This window comes from Chelonoidis abingdonii, chromosome 15 (genome assembly GCF_003597395.2).
Source record: "Chelonoidis abingdonii isolate Lonesome George chromosome 15, CheloAbing_2.0, whole genome shotgun sequence".
In the NCBI taxonomy this organism is placed as follows: Eukaryota; Metazoa; Chordata; order Testudines; family Testudinidae; genus Chelonoidis; species Chelonoidis abingdonii.
Genome location: NC_133783.1, coordinates 7,215,211 through 7,231,914, shown reverse-complemented (window position 1 = coordinate 7,231,914; position 16,704 = coordinate 7,215,211). Strand labels below are relative to the sequence as shown.

The following is a 16,704-nucleotide window of genomic DNA, read 5'->3' as shown; positions in this document are numbered from 1 at the left end:
ATATTGGTTCAGGCCATTTGAAAACCCTCCCTATATTAAAGGGGGAGGGGAAAGAACACAGACACACTCACTCAAACCAGGCTCAGTGAAGACAAATACTTTCCCAAGCAGGAAATGATCCCAATTACACCACCTTACCAGTTCCATGAAGAATGCAGGCATAAGAAGAGCAGGGTGAAACAGGCACCCACTTGTTTGGAAGGGACACCATAAGAGAGACAGAGAGGCAAACTTGCTCACCAGTTCTTCTCCAGAAGCACAAGTGGTGAACATCCATGAATGGTGGAAAGATGTGGCTGTCCCAGATCCAGTTTCTGGAGCTGTATGCCAGCCTACATCCCTGGAGGCGGCCTACTGATATTTCTGTCCCCCACTGAAAGTAAAGGAAGCATGGTCAGAGTTCCCTCTAGCATTCTTATTTGCTAGCTGCACTCCTTACCAAAGGCTACTCTAGAGCCGCAGAGACTGTTGCCTGGCAGTTGCTTCTGCCTCACACCAGAGTTGCATCAGATCAATCACCAACTGCTGCCCCTAATGAGAGTGATTTCAAACCCTTTCTTCCCCCAACAACTGCTTCAGGATGCTCTCCAGCACCAGTGCTACAGCCACTACCCCCAACAAAGCTTGATTATGGTCTCCTCAGCTGTAGCCACAGCCTGGATGCTGCCTTCTACCTTTGTCCCACACTCTTTGGGTCTGCTGCTCGTCTATGTTTTAATCAGAATGGTGGGGTGACAGAAATGAATTGTCTTCAGGAGCCCTTCCAGATCTGCTAGAATTGCCTTTGGACTTGAGTAAAGCTAGGGAAGTTACCATGCTATTTTGAAATTACTGGAGTTCTATTCTCAGTCTTCAGTTGTTACAACTGAATCAAGTGTATCACCATCCAGGGTGGAGATAGAGACAGAAAGGAAAGAAAAGAGTTCTACCATATTTAACAGTAACCAACTGTTGCCTTTTTAATCTATTTCCTTGAAGTAGCAAAGGTTTCTTTTACCAGTGGTTAGTGAGAATTCTGCATTTCCCACAAGGGACTTGACAAATCACTGTTCTTCTGAATTACCACCTATACCTTGCGAATCACCACGTGCCTCAGAAAAAATGCACGATATGTTCAAGGGAGACCTCAAAGGGACTACCGTGGAGTTTCAAAGGCTGATTTCATGAAGTGAGCAGTTCAGCAGCTCCACACCAAGACTCTTTAAAGATGATTCACAGTAGGTCCCTCCTATGTTAGCACAGTTGGTAGTGACTGCCCAACAGTTGTCAAAGTACTTCAATCTATGTGAAACAAATGGGCAAGGTAAGCCCATGTTCTCATCAATATCATACCACCGGGACACCCACATTCTCAGGAAAGGTCATGGACTGAATGAGTTGGAGACTGAACTGGTTTCTCAGCCATGGATGTAATTCCTCCAGATCAGCCCAGCGGTAGGACGGAGGAGCAATACAAAAACATCCGCACCTATGCCACTGCACATTTTGTGATATATGCAGGACCACAGTCTCTAGCACCATTCACCAGCATTAAGTCAGAGGAAATCACAGGCAAAGGAAAGAAAACATCTGTATGCTTATTTTTAAGGGAAACTTTGCATTAGGATTACAGAGGAGTAGGGGAAGGGATAATATGTTAAATAGCATGATATGGAGCAGCCAATCATCATCAGCTCGATTGCTATATCCACAGAAAAATCCAGGTTTCAATTCCAAAAATCCTGTATTATTTGTATCATTATTAAGCAGCTGAACATTTGTTTCCCAATCACTGTGTTCTGTGCTCTTTGGGATAGTTCAGTCCCTGTGGGTTTGAGGGATAACATTAATGCTCGTTAGAGAACTTCTAGTGAATACCAGCATAGTTCACGACAGCCAGTTGTTGTGCAACACACTGGAGTGCCCTAAAATTTAGACTCCTCAAGTACGGACTAAAGCATTACGTAGACAAGCTCTTGGTTTATTAATAAGTCTCTAAATACATACTGGGGGACAACACACACCACAGCCTTTAACTGTGTCTGTACAAGCTTCTAACTTCCCCACCCAGTGTCAAAAGGTCAATTAATTCCACCTCTCAGTTTACAATCATCCCTGATTGATCATTTTCCTTTTGTAGCACCACCATGGTAGTTCATTTTGAAATGCTTCTTATACTTTCAGTCAATAAAACATTTTTGACAATACACATATTATGACACTTGCTTTGAGACACACTGTAAGAACAAGATGTTTGCATAAGGAAAACAAATTCAGCTGACATCAAATTAAGTCTATGAGCTCTTGGAATATATGATTCAATTGAATGGTTATGATTTAATTATAATATTTTTTATAAAGTCATTTGGAGAACAGATAAAACAGCCTCCATACAAATATCATGGATGTTTTTCAGAGTTCAATTACTCCTCAGAGGTTTAGAATATTCTATTTTAAAAGGGCATATGTCCAACACAGCCCAAACCTTGCAAAATTTCAGCCTTTAATATTTAGCCTTTTTGTCTTAATTACTCTGAGTAGGTTTTTTCAAAGAGTCAAACAGCAATAAAATAACCTTGCCCTTGTCTTTGATATGAAAACACAAACACAGGAAAACACAGTGTCATATTTAAGATGTCTAAATGTATTACAAACCCCTGCCTTCTTTACTGTTTGTTGTATAACAAACTTTATAAGATGGGGCCTTAGAGAATGTAGCTGCCATCCTCTGTGGTCTAAGGATTCAGGAATTCTCTCCACCTAGCTTGGGGAAATAAAAAAAAGAATACAAAAGCCTTTCGAAACCTCTATTGCAAATACCTGTATTTCTGTTCCAGAGACTGCAAAAGAAGGGGAAAACTACAACAGCAATACCTAGCTCTTAAGGAGACAGTCTCATACACACTAGGATGGAAAACCCCAGTGGCTCTCAATCTTTCCAGACTACTGTACCGCTTTCAGGACTCTGATTTGTCTTGTGCACCCCCAAGTTTCACCTCACTTAAAAATTACTTGCTTACAAAATCAGACATAAAAATACAAAAGTGTCACAACATACTATTACTGAAAAATTGCTTACTCACTCATTTTACCACATTATTATAAAATAAACCAACCGGAATACAAACATTGTACTTATACATATTTCACTGTACAGTATACAAACCAGTATAAACAAATCTGTATAAATTTTAGTTTATACTGACTTCACTACTGCTTTTTATGTAGCCTGTTTTAAAATTAGGCAAATATCCAGATGAGTTGGTGTGCCCCCTGGAAGACTTCTGCATACCCCTGGTTGAGAAATACTGGCTAGAAGAGACCTTAGTAGAAGCTGTATTTGTGAAACCTATGCAGTACAAATATATGAATGTGCTCTGTAAGTAGGGTGACCAGTTCACTACACTAAAATATTAGGACACACTGGGGTGCCATCAGCCCCACCCACAGTCCACCCCCGCTTCTCCCAGGCTCTGCCTCCACTCTGCCCTAGGTCTTGCCCCCTCCCCACCTCGCCCTTCCTCATCTCCCGGCCTGCCACTGGCTTGCTGTGTTCCTCCTCAGTCCCCCACCCACCACTTGCCTCCTCGCCCCTCACCTCTTCACCCACCACTCACCCCTACAGCACCGACTTTCCCTCTGTCAGGTGGATGCTCACCCACCCCCGGCCTCTTCCCGCCCAAGCATCTGCCCTCACTCCACCCCCATTCCACTCCCCTTCCCCAAGTCCCCGCTCCTGCCCTGCCTCTTCTCCATCTCCTCCCGAGTGCGCTGCGTACCTGCTCCTCCTCCCCCCCAAAAGCGCTAATCACCGCCAAACAGCTGTTAGGCGGCGGGAAGTGCTGGAGGGGGGAGGAGCAGGGACGCAGCATGCTGGGGGAATGGAGGGAGAAGGAGGAGAGGAGGAAACTTGGCTGCAATTTTTCCCCGTGGGTGCTTCAGCCCTGGAGCACCCATAGGGTCAGCGCCTCCCTCCCACTCGCCTCCTTACCCGAGTATCGGGACACCATTTGTCCCGATCGTACATTGATTGGGATGCGGGACAAAGGGTTAAATATTGGGACATCTGTAAGAAGCTAGCTAGATTTGGCAAGGCCACGGTCAAAACACAGTTAACTATCAGTCTGCATATAATCAGTCAACAGTTTTTTATGGAGACTAGTGTAATAACAGTCACTACATACTTAACTCCCTCAGGTGCTGAATTGTCCAGGAAGTCAACATGCAAAGTACTGTATTCAATAGTCATACTTTGACTATGAGCTTTGTTCATTAATGACGGCAAAAAGAGTTACTGCTGTGCCTCAACTAATTCCTCACAGGCACCAAGTTAACTGTATTTAAAATCAGAAATCTATGCATTCCACAGTAATTAAAATTTTACGAAAATAGTCAAAAGGTAGTTAAAAGAAAGCAACGCTTTGTTTACACTAGAAAATTAAGTCAGCTTAACTACATCACTGAGAGGTGAGAAAAAAAACCCATTGTAGACCGTGCTACACTGTCTGCTTCCGTTGACTTAGGGGAGGTAGATTACTTACTTTACCTGGAAAACCCCTCCTGCTTCTGTAGCTTGTGTCTACACTGAAGTGCTACAACCCTTACAATATGTGACCCTTCCATCAGCACCTGTCGAATCAACAAAACAATTTTGAAAAGAACATGGTCAATTTACATCTTTAACATAAAAACACTGGCCAGAATTCAATTTTTAAGAATAATTTTAACAGATATTGATGTTCATTTTAAGCTTTTTTATTTTATCAATTTAAATTTTAACAGTTGTATGAAATTATGCCTGGGAGATAGCTATTTGATGACAGACACTGAGATTCAAAAAGTTAAAGTTTTATTAACCATTAAAACAAATCAACAACATCATGTGCCAGAATATATTTTATATATATTATCCTAAAGTCAACAAACCATATCTGTTTTCACTATTCATTTGCTTGTCCATTCGTAAAAAGCCTAATTTAAAAGTCTAAATTATTGGATTTTGACCCTATCAAGCTCCCAAGCAACATTTTTCTTACTTTACTATCTGTAAACGTTGTCAGTTTGTGCATATATGGTGAAATCAACATTTACTGACATTTACCAATACAATCCTTTTAACCCTAAACATACCATTTCTGAGACAGTCTCCTTGCCATATCATCTCCAGATTTTTATCGTTACTATTAAAAAAAAATTGTTCCATCAATTTTAAGTCTTTTCAGCAATGGAGAAATCGGCTGACTTTACAGGTGTCCAGTCTGATTATGTCCAAAAGTTTTGTCAAATTTAGCGGGTTCTTGTAATTTAGTACTTGTAACAATCCCAGGTACAATATTTACAGACAAAATGTGGTTTTCAGGTTAGAAGTGTCCCTTGATAAATAACACTGTGCAGGCTGAACAATGTTATTGAAGATCAGCCCAAACCAAAACCCACTTCCCGCAACTCCCATTGGCCAGGAACGGTGAACTGCAGCCACTGGGAGCTACGGGCGGCCATGTAAATGCAAACAAACTGTCTCACGGCCCGCCAGCAGATTACCCTGATAGGCTGCATGCGGCCTATGGGTCACAGGTTGCCCACCTTTGCTCTAATGGAACAAACTAAAACTGTGCCTCAGAACTCCCTGGACTCTGTATCCAAGGATCATCTTCCACTGTTCCCATATGATGGCTGTTCAGTGGTTTCAGTGAGAGAATGTGGTATCACAATCCAATGCCTAGCTGAGAAGACAGAATCTGAATGTTCTTGGAATTTTTTATTAATCAAAACAGTCTGTTTTGGGTCTGTTTCACAGTGGGAGATTCGAACCTCTGTCTACCAAACCCCAAGCAAGAATTCCCAACCACCGGGCTAACACCAACACCCCCTCCCTCTGCAGTATTAAAAAGAAATCAGCACAGTTTTGGATCCACTGGGACTGCATTTTTCAGTCTAAAACTATTTGCCTGAAACTTTTTGCCACGCACTAGATAGGCACTGGTGTAGACAGGGCTCTAGTATTATTACCACCATGAAACAAAAGCCTGTTCAGACCAAGTTCTCATGTCATAATACCTGAGCCGCATCTACACCAATTGTTTAGCACTAGTGCAGCTGCCGCACGGCTGGCTTCTGCAGTAATATGGATACAAATTCTCTTAGGGTTAATGCACCAGAGACCAGCTCTCGAGCTTGTAGCAGATATCTACTGCCTGGATACCTGAATCACATGTGATTCCTCCCTTTAAAAAGACAGATAACTTGTTGACAGAACTAGCTCTATATCAATGGTCAGAGGAAGCTTTATAAAAATCAGAGGGCAGAATCCGAAATTAAGACTGGGATGGAAAAACAGTGGAAGCAATACATTGTAAATATTTACTGCTGCCTTTTTCACTACCTATATACCTGCAGCACAGCAGGATATTTCACCCTGGCAGCTACAAGAAGGGAAATACAGTATTTGCATAATATCAGAAGCTGAAAAAGACAGTAAGGTCTCTGTTGTTCAGGTCAACAGTAAACCATTTAGCTGAGATGCTGGGGTCAATAGTGGTGTTTTACCATAATTTAAAAGGACTACCTCCATCAATACTATTTATTATAAACGGCATGTGAAGGCAATCACCTAAGCATCAGAACACTACTTATTAGTTCTACCTGTGTATTCTATTCCTATATAATTTCTGTATATTGTAGAAAATCTAGCAGGCTCTGTTTTGAGAACCCTGGTGTTTAGTATCAAACTTCAGATATTTGCCTGTACATTTGAATCATCATCGTTATTCTGATGACACTGAGCTCCAATCTTCTCTTTCACAGGTTCTCTCTGTGCTATTGTGTCTTACCAAAGTCCAGACCCAGATGTCAGATCGTTTTCTTCAGCAGAGCAATGACAAAGCTGAGTTTATTGCAGGTGATCTCCTTGCATATTTGTGGTCCCATTGCCTCTAGGTAGGTCCCATGAATAAGGCTACATTTTAGCCATACATTTTTAATAAAAGTCAGGGAAAAATTCATAGGCCCATGACCTGTCCACAACTTACTAAAAATATCCGACAAACTGGGCACCACGTGTGCTGGAAAGGGGAGCACAGGTGTTGGGTGGGGGAGTTGCTGCCGGGGGCGGGGGGGCACGGGTGTTGGGAGGTGGGCTCAACTTTGCTCCTTACCCAGCTCCTGGGAAGCTCCACGTGCTGCCTCCACTCTGCCCCATGCCCCCAATGCCCAAAGGGGCGGTGACTGGCTGTCAGCAAAAGCAGCACGTGGAGCTAGGGGAACTGAGGGAGAGGAGCTCCCGCAGGTAAGCCCCAACTCTATGCCCTGAGCCCTGCCCCACCGAAATTCCTGCTGCTGGGGAGCAGCCAGTGTGACTGACCTGGGGGCTGTCCCAGCTGCTCAGGCAGCTCCTGGTCCAGCCGCATGGGGCTGCTGCAGAAGTCACAGAGAGTAACGGAATTCGTGACTTCCATGACAAACACGGAGCCTTACCCATGAATTACTAAGAGACTCCTTTGACTCCATATTTGCCACAGGATTGTGCTCCACCACCTAATTTTTTTTTTTAAACTACATTTCTAGTGCTTATGGTTTGCTGAAAAACCTTCCTAGCATATTCTGTGTGCAAACAGCTTATGCAATAACTGAAAGAGGGGCAAACTAGTACCCCACTTGTTACAGGGGACATTAATTCTGAAATATAAGCAACAAGAAGTGACAAAATGTTTAAACTCCTTTTCTTACCTTAACGTCTAACTTTTATGCTTATTTTACAAGCCCAAGAACACGGAGCCTTAGTGATCCTAACCAGCAGCCAAGACTCCATCTTTTCTCTACATAGCTCATATACTGCAGTTAAATACTTATAGCGTTACATTGGATGTACAAAGCAGCACAGTGAGAAATAAAGTTCTAGGAGTAGTGTAAAACTAATATGATTTGATATGAAAATAAATAAAAAGGGAAAGACCACTTGTATTATTCACTTTCAGATTTAATTCAGGATAAGCCTCCATCTGTGAATTTCCCTGTAGCTGACACAGGATTTCCTATATGCAGCACCAAGGAGCCATACTAAAGAGAACACAGGGCCTGGCCCTTAGAGTCAGCCACTCTGTTAATATCACAGCTACTCTCTCATCTGACCAACACCTTTGGTCATATCTGTATTCTGACCAGAGCTTCCCTCTTGCCATCTCTGGATCATAATTACATTTCATCCCATGCGACCTTTTACCCATGCTACCAGATAGTAAATGGTCCTCCAGAGGCTGCATTTACCATAACTGGCTGATTTATGAACTAGTAAATAAAATATTCTGTGGGCTTAATCTCAGGCAAAGAATCGCTGAGTGGATTTTTAAGCTAATACCACTCCTCCCCACCCCCAAACTATTTTTTAACAACACAGTCATTACACTGGCTTCCCATTAAATATCATATTACATACAGAGATGCTTTGATGACTTTAAACCTTTGCCACAAATGTCGTTTCAGAAAATCATTTTGATAGTTTTGACACCATGATGCTGGCAGACCAGATAGCTCACACCAAGGTCCCCATGTCTCAAATGAACACTAACAAATACATAGCTGAAATCCATCTCACTCACCTGTGTGTTAGTATTATTAAAATAGGTATTAGAATTCTAAGCACATTCAGTGTTCAGATGTTATGAAATGCTTGTAAATTGCTGTACGCATTAATATCTCACTTTATAAGTAGGGCTGTCAATTAATCACAGTTAACTCACGCAATTAACTCAAAAATCGTGATTAATCGCAGTTTTACTCACACTGTTTAATAATAGAATACCAATTGAAATTTATTAAATATTTGTGGATGTTTTTCTACATTTTCAAATATATTGATTTCTGTTACAACACAGAATACAAAGTATACAGTGCTCATTTTATATTATTTTTATTACAAATATTTGCACTGTAAAAATGATAAAAGAACTAGTATATTTCAATTCACCTCATACAAACACTGTAGTGCAATCTCTTTATGGTGAAAGTGCAACTTACCATTTTTTTGTTACATAACTGCACTCAAAAACAAAATCATGTAAAGTTTTAGAGCCTATGGGTACGTCCACATTACTCACCGGATCTGCGGGAGGCGATCGATCTATCAGAGATCGATTTATCACATCTCGCTCACTCAAAAATAAAACGAACAATGTAAAACATTACAGCCTATGAGTCCACTCAGTTCCACTTCTTGTTCAGACAATTACAAAGACAAACAAGCTTGTTTACACTTACAAGAGAGAATGCTGCCCACTGCTTATTTGCATGGCACTTTTGTAACCAGCATTTCAAGGTATTTACGTGCCAGATACTGTATGTTAAACATTCATATGCCCCTTCATGCTTCAACCACCATTCCAGAGGACATGCTTCCATGCTAATGCCGCTTGTTAAAAAAAACAAAAGAAAAACTTGAATTAAATTTGTGACTCAACTACTTAGGGAAGAATTGTATGTCTCTTGCTCTGTTTTACCCACATTCTGCCATATATTTCATGTTATAGCAATCTCGGATGACGACCCAGCACATGCTGTTCATTTTAAGAACACTTTCACTGCAGATTTGACAAAATGCAAAGATTGCTACAGCACTCAACCCAAGGTTTAAGAATCAGGAGTGCCTTCCAAAATCTGAGAGGGATGAGGTACCGCATGCTTTCAGAAGTCTTAAAGGAACAACACTCCGATGCAAAAACTACAGAACCCAAACCACAAAAAAAGAAAAAGCAACCTTCTGCTGGTGGCATCTGAAAGCTTTGGATGGTTATCAAGCAGAACCCGTTATCAGCATGGACACATGTCCTCTGGCATAGTCGTTGAAATATCCTGCGATACTGGCTACAACAGTGCCTTGTCAATGCCTGTTCTCACTTTCAGGTGACATTGTAAATAAGAAGGGGGCACCATTATCTCCCATAAATGTAAACAATCTTGTTTGTCTTAGCAATTGGCTGAATAAGACTCGTAGGCTCTAATGTTTTACATTGTTTTATTTTTTAATACAGTTATTTTTTGTACATAATTCTATATTTGTAAGTTCAACTTTCATGATAGAGATTGCACTATAGTACTTGTATGAGATGAATTGAAAAATACTGTTTATTTTAGTTTTTACAGTGCAAATATTTGTAAGCAAAAAATGTAAAATGAGCACTGTACACTTTTTATTCTGTCTTGTAACTGAAATCAATATTTGAAAATGTGGGAAAAAAACACCGAAAAATACTTAAACAATAATAGAACAACATTTATTTAACAGCACAATTAATCATGCGATTAATCATAATTAATTTTTTTAATTGCTTGACTAGTTATAAGGCAATATTGAAGTGTTTGTAACTGTAAGTCACCAGACAAAAGAGAAGCATCGAGTGTGACATATTAACACCTCCTGCTGGAAACTATCTCCTGGCCAAGAAAAGAAGGCCAACTCCACAAGACGAACCATTGTGGAACCTAAGAGGACAAAAGACTTTGCTGACTGCTCCTCCCTCCCCCAGAGAAGTGCAAGTGAATTCCTCCCAATAGTTGAATTTGCAGAAGGCGGGAAGGAATCAAAAGCCCTAGCAAAGAGGAATTGTATCTTTTATGCTGCTTGAACTCTGAAGGGCAAAGATAATTAAGCATAAACAAAAGAATACCCGTGCTTAGTGTAGGTTAGTACTAAAGAACATAGAAAGTTTGCTGCTTATAAAAATTTCTATTACTTTTGGAAACTTAAGATCGGAACCCACTTGAGTTTATCTACGTTTACCTGCTTTAACCTTGTAAATAACACTTATTTCCTTTTCCTAGTTAGTAACTCTTTAGATAGTTTATTACAAGTTTGGATATAAGCATTGTTTTTGGTGCAACTGAACTGAGGGAAGGGACTGGTCCTTTGGGACTGGGAGTAATCTGAATACTGTTGTGATTTTTGGTGTAAGGGACCATCTATCACAAGACAGATCGGAGTACCTCAGGGGACTGTCTATGACTCAATGTTAAGGCTAGTACAGTGCTTGAGGAATTTACACTTGGTAATTGGCTAGTGAAATCTAAGTATAGAACTCAGAACCAATTTGGGGTTTGTGCCCTGGTTCTTAACAGTCTGCCCGGACACTGGTATCTATGCTCTTGAGCCACTGCAGGACAGCATGACAAGCTCTCATGATGCAGGATTTCTGGTGACTACTAGGTATAGGATTAGCAGGTGGGATTTCCACAAGAACCTCAGTGAGTCTGGGAACTCTGCCTTGGCTCAATAAGGAGATAGATATGAGGCCAAGCTCTCCGCTGGCATGACCCCACTGTAAACAGAGAAAACAGCCTTATATGTATTTTAAGGTTTGGTCTAGGACATTTATTTCCGATGGCTTACTCAATGGCAGTTGTATTTATATATTTCATGGGCTGAGGGAAAGAGCCGACATGCACACTCCCATGTCTTTTTTTCCCCAATGCAGTTTCCCCTCACTTCCTGAAGCATCACTTGCAATTCCCCCTTGACACACTAGATCCATCCCCTATACCAGAGGTGGGCAAACTACGGCCCACAGGCCACGTCCAGTCCGCAGGACCGTCCTGCCCGGTCCCTGGGCTCCCAGCCAGGGAGGCTAATCCCCAGCCCCTCCCCCTCAACCCTGCAGCCATGCCGCCACAGAAGCAGCACAGCTTGCACTTGCCCACCTCCCAGGCTTTCGAATAAGCTTGTCCTGCCGCTAGCATGGTAAGGGGGTGGGGGAAGAGGGTGGTTCGATAATGGGCAGGAGGTCCCAGGGGGCAGTCAGGGGACAGATGGCAGTTGGTTGGGGTGGAGGTTTGGGGGGGGTTAGTCAGGAGACAAGGAGCAAGAGGACTGGATAGGGGGCGGGGTCCCCAGGGTTGGGGGTCCCAGGAGGGGGAGGGACAGGGAGAAGGGATGATTGGATAGGGAGTGGGGTCCGGGGGGGGGGGCAGTTAGGGATGGAAGTCTCAGGAGGGGACAGTGAGGGGACAAGGAACGAGGGGGTTGGATAGGTTGGGGGTCCTGGGGGGCCTGTCAGGGGGCAGGGTGGGATCCCGGGAGGCCAGTTTGTGGTGGGGGGCTCCCAGGAGGGGGGCAGTCAGGGGACAAAGGTGTGGAGGGGAGGTTGGATAGGTTGGGGGTTCTGAGGGGGGCGGGAAGTGGGAGGGGGTGGAGGCCAGGCTGTTTGGAGAGGCACAGCCTTCCCTACCCTGCCCACCATATAGTTTTGCAACCCCGATGTGGCCCTCAGGCCAAAAAGTTTGCCCTCCCCTGCCCTATATGCTCCACCTCATGGCAAGGATTCCCATTCATCTGACAGTTTGTTTCTCTGGCTATGTGTACATTTGAGCTGGGAAACATGTCTCCCAGATCACACAGAGGTACTCACATTAGTACCTAAAAGACAGCAGCGTGTCCATAGTGGCATGGATGACAGCTTAGGTTTGCCACCCCAGTACATAGCCAGGGGGTCAGGAAGGATTGTACTCCAGGTCAAGTGGCTGCCTGTGCCACCATGGACACACCGCTATGTTTAGATGCGAGCTCAAACAGAGCTAGCATAAGCACATCTACACAAACTGCTAATCGCACCTCCCATCATGAATAAGAACATAGAACACAAGAATGGCCATACTGGGTCAGACTAATGGTCCAGCCAGCCCAATATCCTGTCAGAAGACAGTGGCCAGTACCAGGTGCCCCAGAGGAAATGAGCAGAACAGGCAATTGTCAAGTGATCCATCCCCTGTCACCCACTCCCAGCTTCTGGCAAACAGAGGCTAGGGATACTCAGAGCATGGCATTGCATCCCTGCCCATCAATGGCTATCAGTCCTCCATGAACTTATCTAGTTCTTTTCGAACCCTGTTATAAATCCTTCACAACATCCCTGGCAATGAGTTCTAGAGATTGACTATATGTTGTGTGAAAAAGTACTTCCTTTTGTTTTAAACCTGCTGCTTATTAATTTCATCGGGTGACGCCTAGTTCCTGTGTTATGTGAAGAAATAAATAATATTTCCTTGCTCACTTTCTCCAAACTAATCAAGATTTTATAGACCTCTATCATATCCCCCTTTAGTCGTCTCTTTTCCAAGCTGAAAAGTGCCAGTCTTGTTAATCTCTCTTCATATGGAAGCTGTTTCATATCCGTAGTAATTTCTGTTGCCATTCTCTGTACCTTTTCTAATTCCAATATATCTTTTTTGAGGTGAAGTGACCAGATCTGCTCACAGTGTTCAAGGTGTGGTCATACCATGGATTTATATACAGTAACTCCCCACTTAACATCCTCTTGCTTAACATTGTTTTGATCTCACGTCCCTGCTCAATTACAGAATATGCTCCGTTTAAAGTTGTGCAATATGATATTTTCTGTCATATTATCTATCCATTTCTTAATGATTCCCAACATTTTTTGACTGCCGCTGCACACTGAGTGGATGTTTTCAGAGAACTATCCACAACGACTCCAAGATCTTTGTTGAGTGGTAACAGCTAATTTAAACCCCATCATTTCATACCTATAGTTGAGATTATGCTTTCCAATGGGCATTACTTTGCATTTATCAACACTGAATTTCATCTGCCATTTTGTTAGCCAGTCACTCAGTTTTGAGATCCTTTTGTAGCTCCTGGCAGTCTGCCTGGGACTTAACTGTCTTGAGTAGTTTTGTACCATCTGAAAATTTTGCCACCTCACTGTTTACCCCTTTTTCCAAATCATTTATGAATATGTTGAATAGAACTAGGCCCAGTACAGACCCCTGGGGAACACCGCTATTTACCTCTCTCCATTCTGAAAACTGACCATATATTCCTACCCCTTGTTTCTTATCTTTTAACCAGTTACCAATCCATGAGAGAACCTTCCCTCTTATCCCATAACAGCTTACTTTGCTCAATAGTCTTTGGTGAGGCACCTTGTCAAAGATCTGAAAATCTTTCTGAAAATCTAAATACACTATATCCACCCCCTTGTCCACATGTCTGTTGGTCCCCTCCAAGAATTCTAGTAGATTGGTGAGGCATGATTTCCCTTTACAAAAACCACGTTGACTATTCCCCAACAAATTATATTATCTATGTGTCTAACAATTTTGTTCTTTATTATAGTTTCAACCAGTTTGCCCGGTACTCAAGTCAGGCTTACCGGCCTGTAACTGCCACTGTTACTTCCAGAGCCCTTTTTAAAAATTAGCTTCACATTAGCTATCTTCCAATCATTTGGTTCAGAAGCTGATTTAAATGATAGGTTATATACCATAGTTAGTAGCCCTGAAATTTCACATTTGAGTTCCTTCAGAACCCTCAAGTGAACACCATCTGGTCCTGGTGACTTATTACTGTTCAGTTTATCAATTTGTTCTAAAACCTCCTTTAATGACACCTCAATCTGGGACAGTTCCTCAGATTTGTCACCTAAAAAGAATGGCTCAGGTTTGGGAATCTTCCTCACATCCTCGACCATGAAGACCGATGCCAAGAATCATTTAGTTTCTCCGCAATGGCCTTATCATGCTTGATCGTCCAATGGCCCGAGTGGTTGTTTAGGAGGCTTCCTACTTCTGTACTTAAACATTTTTTATTACTTTGTGAGTCTTGTTCTTCAAAATTTGTTTTGGACTTCCTAATTACATTTTTACATTTCATTTGCCAGAGTTTATGCTCCTTTCTATTTTCCTCAGCAGGATTTAACTTCCACTTTTTAAAGGATGCCTTTTGTGCCTGTCACTGCTTCTTTTACTTTGTTGTTCAGCCACAGTAGTACTTCTTTGGTTCTCTTGCTATGTTTTTTTTTAATTTGAGGTATATATTTAAGTTGAGCTTCTATTATGGTGTCTTTTAAAAGTTTCCACGCAGCTTGCAGGGGATTTTACTTTTAGTGCTGTAACTTTTAATTTTTGTATAACTAATCTCCCAGTTTTTGTGTAGTTCCCCCTTTCTGAAATTAAATGTAACATACCTAAGAAGAGCATGTAATGTGACAACATTCTGGAGGGAATTCAGGTGAACAGGAAACACTTTCAGCTGATTAAAAGGCACATGGATGACTTATGTAATATTTAACAATATACTTCAACATGGTTATTTTTATTAAACACTCTCCTGGACCATACCAGGAAGCAACCACATGGCATCACACTGTTGGCTACTGCCCAAAAGTAGTGTAGGAAAATGTGTGCACGGGGGGGGGAGAAATGTAAATATGGAAGCTTATACTCCTCCCCTCCCCCGTATACATACATACCCCTCCTGCCCTTTCAGCAGTAGTTACCGAGCAGTGAAAATGACACGTATTTCCATTACAGCCCTTTTGTGGCTAGGTGCTGCACGGCACAGAAAGACAGCACCTCCCCCCCCCCACCCCCGGAGTTCGCAGTCCCAACCCAGCAATGCCCCAGTCAAGCTACACCAGAAACCCTGGGTACGCTACAGCCGAGGGGCCGGCCTGTGACTGGTTGTCCCGCTCCAGCTCCCCGGGCTTTCAGGGTTGGGGAGCTCGGCCTCGCGCCCGGGAACTGCAGTCGGGGCTGGGAGCGCAGCAGAGGAAGGGGGTGAGGAGCTGGGGTGGGGGAAGGAGCCCGCCCAGCCCCGTCCAGGTGCCGCGGGCGCTCCTGCGCCGCTCCCGCTGCTCCGCCTCGCCTGCCAGCCCGGCCCCGCCAACCCCGGCGCCCCCAGTCGCCTACACCCCCGGCTCCTACCTGGGGGACGCGGGGCTCCCCGGAAGCTGAGGCGGCCGCTGCTCCCGTGAGCCGAGACGCTCTGGGGGAGGAGGAGGAGCCACAAGAGCTCTTCCTGCTTCCCCGCTGTGGGCTCGGCCGGGCCCGGGGCGGGGAGGAGGGTGTCACTCGCCCGCAGCAGCAGTGGAAAACATGACAGCGCGTCCTGCAGCCTGGGGAAAGGCGGACCTTTCTTGAGCCCAGCGGGCTGCCCCGCTCGGAAAATGCAGGTGTGGCTCGCTCCGTGCTCCGGAGAGCTCTGCTGTGACCCGGGAGAGCTCCAGCGCCTGCTCCTGCTCCTGCTCCTCCCGCTCGGCGGCTGCCCAGGCAGCAGCGCGTGGGTTTCCCGGGTTAGGTCAGGGTTACAAAGGGGTAGCAGTGCACGCCCGAGGGCCTGGGTGGGGCTTGAAAACTCACCGAAAATAGGCTGCATAACTACGGTCTGACCTGCCTGCATGTGGAGTCAGGAGGTCTCCCACGTACGAGGCTGCATTTCCACTGTCACTAAACCTAAAAGGAAACCGAGAATATTTTATGTAATTTTTTTCTTGCAACATCCTTTTGACTAACTCCCAGCTTACTGAACCCTCCCCAACCTCGGTGAAGTCACCCCGAGGTTGTACAGACTGTAGGTCAGAACAAAGCGTTTGGTCTGGCTTTTTAATAGCCCTTTAGAAGTTGAGAAGCCAGCCCCTCCTTTACTAAGTCACCACTCCACTCCTATCCTTTCACACACACACAATAATTACTACTCTTTATAGTGTCATGGTACATAGGGTCCCCAGGACTCCATTGTACTAAGCTCTGTACAAGCACAGAACAAAGCCTGGCCATGCTCCAAAGAGGTTGGTACAAAGAAGTAATGGTGGATGAAAGGGAGGGTGTAAATGTAACAGGTGAGAACACATCACTGAAAAGACATCCCCTGAGCCACATAAGTTTCACGGGGATACGCACTAGTGTGCATGGCGCTGTGTCTGTGGGAAATGCTCTCCTGCG

The 16,704-nt window shown here is 43.7% G+C and overlaps 1 protein-coding gene across 1 annotated transcript in view; it reads right to left on the bottom strand.

Moving 5' to 3' along the window:
- The window catches only part of ANXA11 (annexin A11), a 55,165-nt gene extending 39,152 nt beyond the window's left edge, over positions 1–16,013 (bottom strand). Inside the window, exon 1 of the mRNA XM_032786383.2 lies at positions 15,688–16,013. The gene's annotated coding sequence lies outside the window, so the exon portion shown is untranslated. The remainder of the gene's footprint in view (positions 1–15,687) is intronic.
- Positions 16,014–16,704: the final 691 nt, after the last annotated feature.